This window comes from Pterocles gutturalis, unplaced genomic scaffold (genome assembly GCF_000699245.1).
Source record: "Pterocles gutturalis isolate BGI_N339 unplaced genomic scaffold, ASM69924v1 scaffold41331, whole genome shotgun sequence".
Lineage (NCBI taxonomy): Eukaryota > Metazoa > Chordata > Aves > Pterocliformes > Pteroclidae > Pterocles > Pterocles gutturalis.
In genome coordinates, this window is record NW_010104551.1 from 51,842 (window position 1) to 63,988 (window position 12,147).

The window sequence follows — 12,147 nt, forward strand, 5'->3', positions numbered from 1 at the left end:
GTCCCAACTCATGTGCTGGGCTTAGATCTCACACTGAGAAGCAGCACACCAGACTCAGGGCCATGAAGGGATTAGATAGGTGACTGACATCAAAATAAGACAATCAGCTGTGGGTGTTGGCAATAGTTGCATGTGCAGGTCAGGACATCACCCTAGTTCTTCATAAAGCAAAGTAGTGCTACTGCTGGCATGAACTCAGGGGTTTTTGACACTGAGCACCTCTGAAAACTCAGGCCTGATCTTTCTCACAATGCTCACCCAGTGCTAAAGCCTTTGCTGTCTGAGACCACCTGGAAATGTTGGCATCAGCCAGCCTTGACATTTTCTTTTTGCCCTTTCCCCTTTCACTTTATCCTATTTATTTAACACAAATAATGTCCCTTGCTCTCTCATGTAGTCCAAATTTCGTTCGCTGTCCTGTTTAGTTTTGCTCTGTAGACTGTGTAATGCCCTGTCAGGATGATGGGTTGAACTTTGCTCAGGAGGTGCTTTTGCAGCCCTGACCCTGGCCGTAGCATCTCCTCTGCTTTGGAGGCTGTTTGGATCACCAGGTGAAGGCACGGTCTTGTTCTGCAGCAGCAGCTCCAGCTCTGGTGCCTTGCAGCAGGTAACTTTTCTTCCTGCACACAAAAGCTGTGGATGGGGCTTTGAGCTGGTAGCAGGGTGCTCTCTGAAAGAGGCACCACGCCAAGGAACAATTAAAACGCTGGGCTGCCAGGACAAATGGGTTAGACCAATTGAGTATAAACCGCTGGAAACTGGTGGTGAGATTATACCCCACCCAGCAGCAATCCACTTAGAAAACTCTGCTCCTTTGGTAGGCTGAGCAGATACTGTTGCACTTACAAATACAAGCAAGGAACAGCTGTAGAGGAACTTGCTGAAAAGCTGGGGAGGAGGGAGAGTTTGTCTTGTGGCTCTGCAGCAATAGATTTTATTAACAGACCCCCTCCAAATTTCAGCCTCAGAGATAATACGACAAGACGTACTTTAAATAGAACCAAAGTGAAAGCAAATTTAAAACAGATGTTAGGAAATATGTAAATATGTGTTTATATTTACATATAAAGCTCTAGCTGCCTGCCAGGCGAGTTTGCTAGGACCGGAGTGTGTGTCATCATCCTGGTTGCACTGGGAATTATCAAAAATATTTCTTTAAATGTTCCTTCAGACTCTGTTGTTCTCTGTAGCTGCACGTCCCAGAGCTTGACAGTTTAATCGAAAGATTTCTTGAGATGAGGGATCTGCTGTCTGAGAAGAGAGGTTTGCTAAATTCCCATAAAACTCAGTGCCATGAGGAATGTTCAGTCAGCTCTAGCCCTTAGAAACCCCAAGGTAGTTGATCCCCTTGCGCTCCCAGGAAAAATTTGTGTCAGAGTGGAAAGTTGCAATGGGTAATGATCAAGTACTAGATCCGCAGATAGTGCAAACTGATGTTGACCCAACCTGGACAAGCATCCAGCCTTAAAAAGTACATTCATATCATCGTGAAATTCTGGTTAGTTCCAGTGGGGGTGGCTTCAGGTGCCATATGCTCATCATTTGATTTCCCCATATGAAGAGTTCCAGATTTTCAAAAGTGGTTTTAGAGATACCTGAGAAGCCAGTTTGTAGTGCCTACACCTGAATTTTTAAAACCAGTGGCCACCTTCTGCTTCCCGTGACCTCAGCCTGAGCCATGGTCACTTGGTGCTTACAAGGATAAGGCTTACTGGACGTCAGGCTGGACATTTTGAAATGGAGATACTCCAAGCAAGTAACTTTGAAATCTTTAGCCTTGCCTTAACTGGCAGGAGTCTTTCAAATCATTGGCACACTGGTGCATTGTATAAGCAAGTCCCTACTTCCAAGATTTTGGGGAACTTGCACAATTCTTCAGCTGAAACAGGATTTATTGTTAGTGGTGTTTTTTTAGGAAATAAAAATGTTTTAATTTCTTGAGATTGGATGACTTGGAATACAGCTTAGAGGACAGGGAGCCTCAGCCCCTTGCAAACCAGACACTTGCAAAGCTCTCAACAGCCCAGAGCTTGTGTTATAGTTCAATAAAATGAAGTGAAGTGGTGCTGTTGGTCAAGTTTCTAACGTGGTCTTAACCCAGGGTATTCCACCACATCAGTGGCAACAGCATGCAGATCAATCCATGTTTAGATGGGCATGGAAATTGCCTTCCGGTGACATGAAGAGAGAAGGCACAAACAGCCCAGATAGGTAGTACATGAACGAAGTCACTTGGTTTGTGAAGAAATAACTGCAGTGGCCGTCATAGGTCCTTTTTACCAGAGCCAAAATGCTATTTTCTGGAAAGTTCCAAATTAAGGCTCTGATCTGGCAATGACTTAAGTAGGTAACTCTGGAAGAAACAAAACTATTGATGATTACAGAAAATGAGGCAGAGTAGGGGCTACATTTCATCTTGGTGAAAGAGCAGAGGAACAGTTTCTTCTTGCACTGGAGGTAAGTGAATAAATAAATTTCCTCCTGGTGTTCCATTATAAAATTGGAGCAGATTTATGGGAGTGTCCCTCGTTACTTTTCCCATGGCGAGTACAAGCAGTTAGGCTTAGTTGCTCACAAGAGTTTCAAGTTTGCATCTTGTTGCCATTTGCAGCAGAACTGCACTATTTCATGGAGGATAGGATCTTGCTTGCTAGAGGCAGAAGGAGAGCTCTTGGAGCCCCTCCAGGGAGCCCTGGTACAGAGACAACTGCAGCATGAGAGAGGGATCAGAGCTCATCATGTGCCTGAATGGGGCTGTCAGGGGCAGCTTTTGTTAACATTCTGCCGTGCAAAGAAAGGAAGATCTGCATATTTTCCCCTCTGACATAACCACACCCCCCAACACCTGCAAAATCACCTTGCCACAGAGGCCACCTTGAAAAATACTTCCAAAAATGCATGTGTTGTGAGATAACTGATTGCTTTAAATAGCAGAAAAGCCATTTTTTGTCAACATGTTCACTAAATCTTAAATAAAACGGTACCCATTCCACCACGAAGTTATCTGGCTTTTCTTTTGGCAAAGCTGGTACTGCTGAGGAAGGAATTCCTGCATCTAGTTTATATGTCTTCCCCTGTTAAACCATTTCTTCTGAAGAAGCCCTGGTCAAAAGTTGAAGCAAGATCCTCCAGTTATAGAAACGATGCTCAAGTCAGTCTGAGAAATGAAACAAAAATTACATGACTTATGATCAGTCACAGCTTGTCCACCCAGCCTGCATTGAATGTTGCATATCTAGTGACAAATTCTCAGAAATACTGTGAGGCCATACTGACTAACTGCTCACTGGTAGGAAATGTATTGGAAACATCAGAAGACACTAGATTAATTTAGTCCTCTGCCCTGGTATATACACTCCTTGCTCCTGGTAAACACTCCAAACAAACATTTAGTTGGCTGCTCTCTGAAAGGACACTGAAAGCCTCAGAGATGCTACAATTAGCCAATCCACTGCAAAGCTCAAAAGAGAGATTTGATCTTTCACCACAGAAATATCCACACTCTCTTTCACATGCATGTGAATAGAAAGCTTTTGTTCAGATCAAGCCAAGAAGAAATAAACCATTGTTAGAAGGTCATTTCAGCTTGCTTCGAGGAGTGGGGAAGAATTACAAAAAAAATAACCAAATGTGGTTATTCTTACCGGTGATTACAGAGATTGTCTTTCAGCAGAACAGGCAAGTTTTTGTTAGAGATATCTGTTCTTATGTTGGACTAATTCATTGTAGGTTCAGGCTAGGGTTTTATAAAAAGTCTAGTGGTTTTAGGTACCACAGTGTCCCCTTTGAGACACCCTAGCAAGGTTTGCTTTTTAGAGAATGAGTGGTTCCTATGAGGAAACAACAAATGTATGCACTCAATCTCCCTTGCAGATCTTGGTGGTTGCTTCTTTGGTGCCTGTCAGCATTCAGGAAATTATGAGTCTGACTCACTATTAGAATAGGAAAGACTTCCAGTAATCTGTTCTGTATTGATATTTGGAGGCTTTGCTTGGATTTCATACTCCACCTTAACATAAGTCTACCACCAGGTTGGCAGCAACCACATTAAGTCCATCTTCCAGCAAACCGCCACCACTTTTATAAAGAAGAGTTCTGCTACAGCTAATAAATTCATTTTAAAGGGAGGGCGGGGAGGGGGCACATGTGACATTTCAAATATAACCCTGCTAGGATTTCCTGCAGTTTAGTCTTTTTATGAAATCTTTTCCCTTATCTCCCTCATATGAGGCCTGATTCAGTAAATTACTCCTATAAATAACTTTCATATGTTAAAGGTAGGCCTGCCCATTCCTTGCTGACTCAGGGGTATGGCTTTCTATCTGACAGTGAAATGCTATCCATGAAAATCCCCAAAGGTCAGTTTTCAGTATTATTTTTTGACATGAACTCAAAAAGGCTGGCAAAAACTCTTCAGTAGTGGTTTTCTAGAAAAAAACTGAGGAATATTATATATCTGTCTTTCAGCAAATCTGAAGCTTTGGTACAAACCACAGCTTGCCTGGCTATGTCCCGTTTTCTTCTATTTTGAGTATTTATTTCTGCAGATAAATGGCTTGCAGTAGTCCATCATACAAATGATCATTAACAAATCAAAGCTGAGATTTTCAAAAACATTCAGCGTAAGCCTAGCTCTGTTCTTGTTCAAATTACTGGCAAAACCCCGAGTGATTTTTTTTTTCTTTTTCTGCAGATAGCCCCTCGAAAGTCTACCATATGCCTTTGCTCCAGAAGAAAATTTTCCGATTTCTGGTAGGATCATTATAGGGGTTATTGCACAAGGAAGGAACTTTGGCAAGATTATAAGGGCAGCTGTGATCTTTTTTATATAATTATGAATTCAGAAGGAATTAAATCAACAAGCTTACCAATGGACAGAACAGATGAAGAGGCTGTTCCAGTACATCCAGAGTCCCTGTCATTTTAAAATTTTGTAGCCCATAAATCTTCACTGCTGCAATGGACAGGTCATCCTCACCTATGTCTAAAATGACTGGTTTTATATGAAGATTTTTCTTTCCCAAATGGCATAGGTAATCTCCTTAGGCTATGGTTTATATTTCTTAAAAAACCCAACAAAAATAATAAAGCTGAACTTTAACCTGCCTGATTTCTTTTGAAGTGCCAAAGTAAACAGTCTTTGAAGGACAGAAAAGAAGCAAAGCCGGAGCTCAAAGCAAATGGATATTGCAGGGAGTCTCTCCTCAGCTCATTCCATCATTCCTGACTTTCCTTGACACCCCATGGCCCAGCACAGGTGCACATCAGCACATCAGCACATCAGCACATCAGCAGCAGTCTCCACCACCAGCCCAGAATTTCTTGCTCCAAAAGTGCCATCACGCCCAGGAAACCTCCCAAGTACTATTGCATCATCCCTCCTGAATATCCTCTGCTCCACACACACCTTGAGCTGAGTGATTTTGGGGATCCCCTTGGGGGTTTTTTGTACCCCGATTCCACCATTGGGGTCTCTTTTCTTGGAGCTTGGCCTGCTGCTGCTCATTGCTCTTCAAGGGCCAGGGCACCAGGACCATGTGTTTTCCTCCATTTTTTCCAAGCTAATTTGATTTGTGGGTTTGCACAGGCAACATCAGAGTCTAAATCTTAGCTGGACGTCACCTCCCATGGTTCATTCCCACTGGCTCCCCTAAGAAAGGGCTAATTCACACCTTCTGCTGGGGTAGGCAATTTACTTGTAGTAGACAGCCAAGCACAGGAAGGAAGGATGGACTGAGAGGGGGATGAAGGAGTTGGTTTCTGTGCTGGGAATCCCTTTTAGGCTGAACGAAGGTTATCTTGTTTGCTGAGGTGCAGAGCGAGAGTTACACCAGGATGCCTCAGACCTGTAATAACCTGCTGAGCTAGAAGCCTCTGCTCCGCTAGCTAAAGCAGATGGGGGGGCCAGCTTGCCTGCATCCAGATGCATTTCTTTCAGTCAAGCATCTGCTCCTGGCTGCTTATCCAGTTTTCTTCCTATTCATAAAAATGAGTAATGTTATAATATTATTTTTATTAAAAAAAGATGAACCAAGAAGTAAAACTGTAGGCTGCATCTTCTGTGCGCTCTTCCATGTTTTTTGATCACTGCTGCGTGGAGCACATAGCAGGTTGTGAACTCCTTGTGGGGGTACAATAACATGTATACAGCTATGTAGTTTTTATGCACTTTTATACCACAGTCCTTAGCTGAGCACAGCTCTGACTGATGTCATCATTACTCACACCAGATGTCTCATGGTGGCATTCAGGCTTTTGTTCCACTTTCGTGATGACTATGGGGAGTGGAATTGGGCAGATCTTGCAGAAGAAGTACCATCGACAGGAAAATAAATGGCTAGGATTTTTCTTATGTCAGTGAGTGAAATCTGCTGTTCAGGGCATTTTGAGCTAATATCATAAGAAAAGCAGCTCCCTCTCTTTTAAATTTCATTTGGTTGGACTCAACTTTTGGTTCTCTCAACTTTTCCATGCTTGTATTCCTTATGAACTTATTGTGAGCTAAACCAAAGAAACTGAATACCTGCATATCACAATTACTATCTACGTGATTTTGGGTACAGACACATTCTCATAGGAAGAGCCATGAAAACAATATAAGCTGCTGGAAAAAGAAGACCTTTTTTTTTTTTTTTCAGCTTCCCTTCAAATTGTAATTAAAACATTTTGACTAAATTCCAAAATTTCAAAAACTTCAAGCAACCACACTGATCACTCATTCTGCAGCTGTATTTAGGGGAGACTTGTGAATTTGTAAATAAGAAGCCTGAAGAACAAAGACTTCTGCCCTCAGGAAGGATATTAATATTGAAGGAGGCCTATACTTGAGCATGCTTCTACCTCTGCTTCAGGGGATTTTCTTGCAGCGGGGATTATCCTGCTTCATTTGCTACTTTCCCTGAAGGCATCTTGACTAGTCAGATTCCTCTTTACACTTTTTGCCATAGCTATGGTATTTGAGGGAGACAAAGCGAAAATCTACAAATCTGTATACATACAGTGAAGGAAGGAGCTGTTACTATATGCTTAGGGGCAAACAAAGGATTAGCTTTTAATCTGCCCCTTTTTCTAAACAGAAGTTATACGGATTTACCAGACATTACTTGTATCTGTTTAAATTACAGTTTATAATTTAGAAAATGACCAACCTTGGTACCAGCATTCCAGGGGATGAAGAATCAATTGCATTCCTTAGGAAATTGTTTCAGTCATTTATTACTAATACATGAAACTGAGATCAGAGTCACCTTGAGAACTGAGCAGCCCAGGTCCTGAAGGCAGTTCATCTTTAATATCTCCATATGGACAAATTTCTTTAGCATTTCAATAGTGTCCCTCTGGAACATGTCTGAAATGGAAAGTGTTATTTAGTCCCTGAAGTCTTTTGATCTCAAGGAGAAATTTTTTAAAGTTTGGAGAATATCAATACTCAATGCATGTCCACCATGGGCACTTAACCTCCTGCCCCTTTCTCCCCAAAGATCTGGCTATATACTGAATAATGACTAAATGAGTAAATAGGTATTGCCTGTGGCCAGGATCAATTGGTGTGCAAAACATTTCTCTGGTTAAGCTTCCATCTACTCCTGTGGGATGCATATGCTGGGAAATGTTTCCCTCTTTTACATAGATCTCAAAAGTGGGTTTTTGCTGTCATGAAGGCAATGTTCAGAGAGTCAGTGAGTGCTGGGACATTGGAGCGCTTGCTTCACTTGTGCCAAAGGAAAAAAACAATCAGTCCTGGATAACATTTTCTGAATTGTTTTTGAAAAAAAAAGTCATTTTTTTCCCCATCAGTTGACAAGTTTTCATGACAGGTAAATTAATCTTCCAGTAGTGTTCTTCTGTTGCACAGTCTACCCATAAAATGTGCACAAAATTTATAATTAATCTCCTACAGCAATTAGCTTTTGAAAATACTGCACAGAGTTTAAATTCTGTAAATATTAATTGATATAAATATTCAAAGGAAACCTTTTTGTTTGATAGTGAAGCTAAGTTTATAACACAAAGAAAAAAAAATAGCCTAGAATAGAAACCATCCCCGATCTACTGTCTGATTTTCTGATGCCTCTTCCTACAGGTATCAGTGGTTGTGTGTGAAAAACAACTACAAAATATGTAGCTTCATCATATGAGCAAGATACATAAGTAGGAGATGGGGACTGGATTTCAAGAAAGCAAGCTGGATTTACAGAGGAAGATTTAAAAAGCTAATTATGTTTAACTTGGCTGACAGCTAAAAAGGGGATATGATAACTGCCTACAAATATTTGAAAGATGCAAAATACATGACGGAAAGAGGGAAATAGTGTGAGATGGAGTCTGGTAAAGCAAAATTTAGGCTGGGTAGAATTCTAACAATGAGACCTGTCAGACTGCAGAAAAAGTTTCCTGAGGGAATTAGTCAACACCTCATTAAAAATACCTTGGACAACATGCACTGAGGGGGGTTGCGGGGAATAATCGTTCAGTAAGAAAGTCAAGGACCAGGGAGCTTCAGGGGCCACATTCTGCTTTAGTATCAGTGCTGTTGTCAATAGGATATGATTTTAAAGGTTTTCCCAACAATGTTTTCTGAAGCAGGAGACATTTATTTCCACTCTGACAAACACTAGGTGGAGGGAAGCTCTTTTTGAGGGATGTTACTCTTTTTATGGCAAATATGAAGCATCAAGGGAAAGTCACTTGATTTGGAAATAGAGCTCTGCAACACACAAAAATGATGTCACACCAACCTTCCTTTTCCCCAGAAAAGTTTCAGTGTGGGTTACAGGAGTGCTCTGGATGAAGTGCTAGGGAATTGGAGACATGCTGGGTTTTCAATCATGTATGTAGCTGCCATCCAACATGAGCTCTGTGGTAGACTTGCACTTGAGCAGCTATCCTCTGTGTGTGTCAAAAGCCAACCTGCCTTGTGTCTGTGGGTCTTTTAACCTAAATCAGCTAATTTGATTTTGTCAACCCAGCTCTGGAGCACATTATTTTTTTACAGTCTAGACCTACCTTCACTATTAGGGGGTGCAATCTCTATGCCAGAAATACCAGCCTATATTTTTTCCTGGGACTGACTCTCCCGCATGATCTGCCACAACTGATGCTTAACATAACTGGGGTAGAGCGACTGTGAATCTACTTAGCATTGGTCTTACGAAAGTCAGTGGAAACAGCTGATCCCTTAAAATGAGAAAGGAACCAGTGTTTCACTGCACATTTATGCCGATGTAACTCCTCTGCCTCATACTAGGATAAACTGAAGCTAGGCAGCAGTGAATCAGACCTAATATGTTTAGTAGTTGTACACTAAATTTATGAGGCACCCAGTGACATTTGCCTTATGTACAATGGTAGCACTCCCAGCAGGATGATCTAATCGTTCATGAGGAATTATGGTACAATGTTGGAGTTTATTTAGTGCTTAATGTTCACAACAGCCTCCAGCATTGATTTTAATCTGGTTATTGCACACATTGTGAAACAGATCTCTGTGGAGCAGCAGCAGCAGAAGAGATCAACCACATCCCGTGCAGCGTGGCATGTATCAGCGGTACAAGGTTGCGCTGTTTTTCTGACAAGCAGAGGAAACAGAGCTGATTCACACACCAGAACCATTCCTCTCACCAAGACACTTAGGAATGTATCAAAGGAAACCAGGCTTTCTCTGCAGGCTTCCTGTGAGCAATGGGCTCACTCAAAGTCTAAGACTAAAAGAACAGCACTTTAAAAAAATTGTGCCCTCAACAAAAAGAGCAGGAAAACCTGTGGAAATTTGGATCCAACAGAATGGATATGCAAGAACTGCACACCAAGGTGTTAGTTTTCCAGTATGTACTTGGAGTGGCACATTTTTCAACTTCTGACATTGTAGTCTCTCCAGAAGGGACACTCAGGCCAAAAAAGTTCTTCACCTCCAGGAGATACACTGTCCTTTAAAAAGAACCAAGAATGGAAAAACAGAGGAAAGAGGATGTTCTTCCAAGTTCATTACTCAAATTCTATGGAAAAGGTTTTGAACTGGTGAATGAGCTTTTCATAACCAAAATCCCCTCCTGGGGTCCCTGCAGTTTGGAGCTGGAACATGCTTGGTTCGTGTTGCCTTCGAGTCATTTTAACAGCAAATATTTCCTGAGCAGGAAGGGCAAATTGTCCTGCTAGTGGAATTCAGTCACAAGGTTTTAGGGAAATAATATTAATATTAACAGCTCCTGTGTCAGTGCCACAGAGAAGAAGCAGCTTTAGGAGAATGATTGGTTTGTATCCTGCTCAGCCTTCATCCAAGGCTGGCGAGCTCATTTTGCTGATTTTCCCCTGGAGACATCGCTGCTTTATCCCCTGAATGACTTCTTGAGCTACTTGCTTAAAAGAAGTATTTACATGGCATCTGTTGGTGTGATTGATTGTTCTTATGACTTGTTGCCCAGCAGCCACTTAAATATTACATTAAAAAAAATAGCATAAAAAATTCCTTCATGGTAAGTTAAAGTTACATCAAGGAGGTTCTCACATTTAACAGCCCTCCTGCGACCACATGTGACAACGTGGTGAGCAACAGAACCCATCCAACTTGTTTGCCTTGGGCTGTCAGAGAAACAAATGACCATATACTTTTCCTAAAGAAGCTTATAACACCATTTCAAATGTCATGGGGCAAGAGCCAAGGCTCATGCATTCTCCAAGCGAAAACACACTGCCTGTGTTTGAGCACTACTGACACATATCCTGGTTTCTGGCTAGGAGGAGAAGCAACCACACTGCATCTCCTACAGCTGTGAAAACAGCTGGCAGAGTGTGACAACATTGTGTGGCTCTTCTTCTCAGCTGCCCCATGTTTCCAGCACAGTCTCCCCACTGCCCCTCACATGCTGCTTTGCTCAGTGAAACCCTCAGCATGCCATTTGTAGGTAGGTCTCTCTGTGTGCCCCAACTGAGAACACTTTGGGGCTGGGACATGAGCCCTTGGCCTGGCAGGGGGTGGCAAGGGCCCACCACGGCCCCCCCCGAGCAAGAATCCAGCTGTGAACTGTGAACACCATAGGGAAATAGGGTCGTCCAAGAGCGAGGTAGAGGAGGGAGTGAGGTTAGTCATAGCAAGAAGCTCAAGAAATTAGAGATGGTTAAGTTATGACGCTGTATCATTGACTTTTGGGGTAACTCTGATGAAGTTCATGGTACAGTACATTATTGAGTACTCCTGGACTTCCCCCCATAGGAAGGCGTGGAGGGCTTGATCTCACCATTGGCAGTGGTAGTGTGGCTGGCGGCAGGGACACCCCTGCAAGCCTGGCAGCTAGCACTAATTATCAATCACTCTGCAGACGCTTTGCGCAGCTCCTGTGCCTGAGAGCTGGTGCTGGTGTGCGCAAGCTGCGGAGGAACAGTGCTATTATTGGGTAACATGTCTGGTTACTTTATAGACCCAGTTAACCAGAAAGGGGAGGAAGGAATTCCTACACTGTGCAAAGGACTCTTTCTGCCCCCCCTGTTGTTTGGACCTTTGCCACTGTTTAAATTTAAGCAGATTTGCTATCCCAACATCTGCAGTTTGATTATTTGACTATTGCCTGGCTCTCAGTCAAACCACAGCAGAACACACTAGTCTGTGATTTACAGCCTGGGATGTGATTGTAATGGTTTTATTTTAGTTGGACCCCTATTTACAAGCTCATTTGTATTAGTGCACAGTGTTATAATAACAACGGTAGAATTATTAGGTCTCGCAGAAACAATCGCACATAGTAAATGGCTGCAGCTCACAGGGTGCTGCTTAAGTGCTCTAGCAGCCCGGCAATGTCTGTAACACAGGGGTTTCCATTTAATAGCGAGGTGGTGGGGGGGAGCAAGAAGAGGACCGGAGAGGGGGAAGGAGCTGTGGAGAAACGTGGTTATTATTCATTCTTTTCTAAGTAAATAGAAAGGACGTGTGTTTCCTGGATTAGCAACTGAAAACAAATGCTGAGAGGGGAAAGTGCTGGTGTTTCCCTCACCAAGGTTAAATAAGGTACTCTGCCGCAGCGCTGATGGCTGCCGGCTGCTCGGAGCCGCGCTGCGTGCCATGTGAAACACCATGGCCGGTGTCCTGAGGGGCACCTGCAGCCACAGGGAGGGCCATGGCTAACGCCCCGTGTCTCGCACCACCCCGGGGGGCCT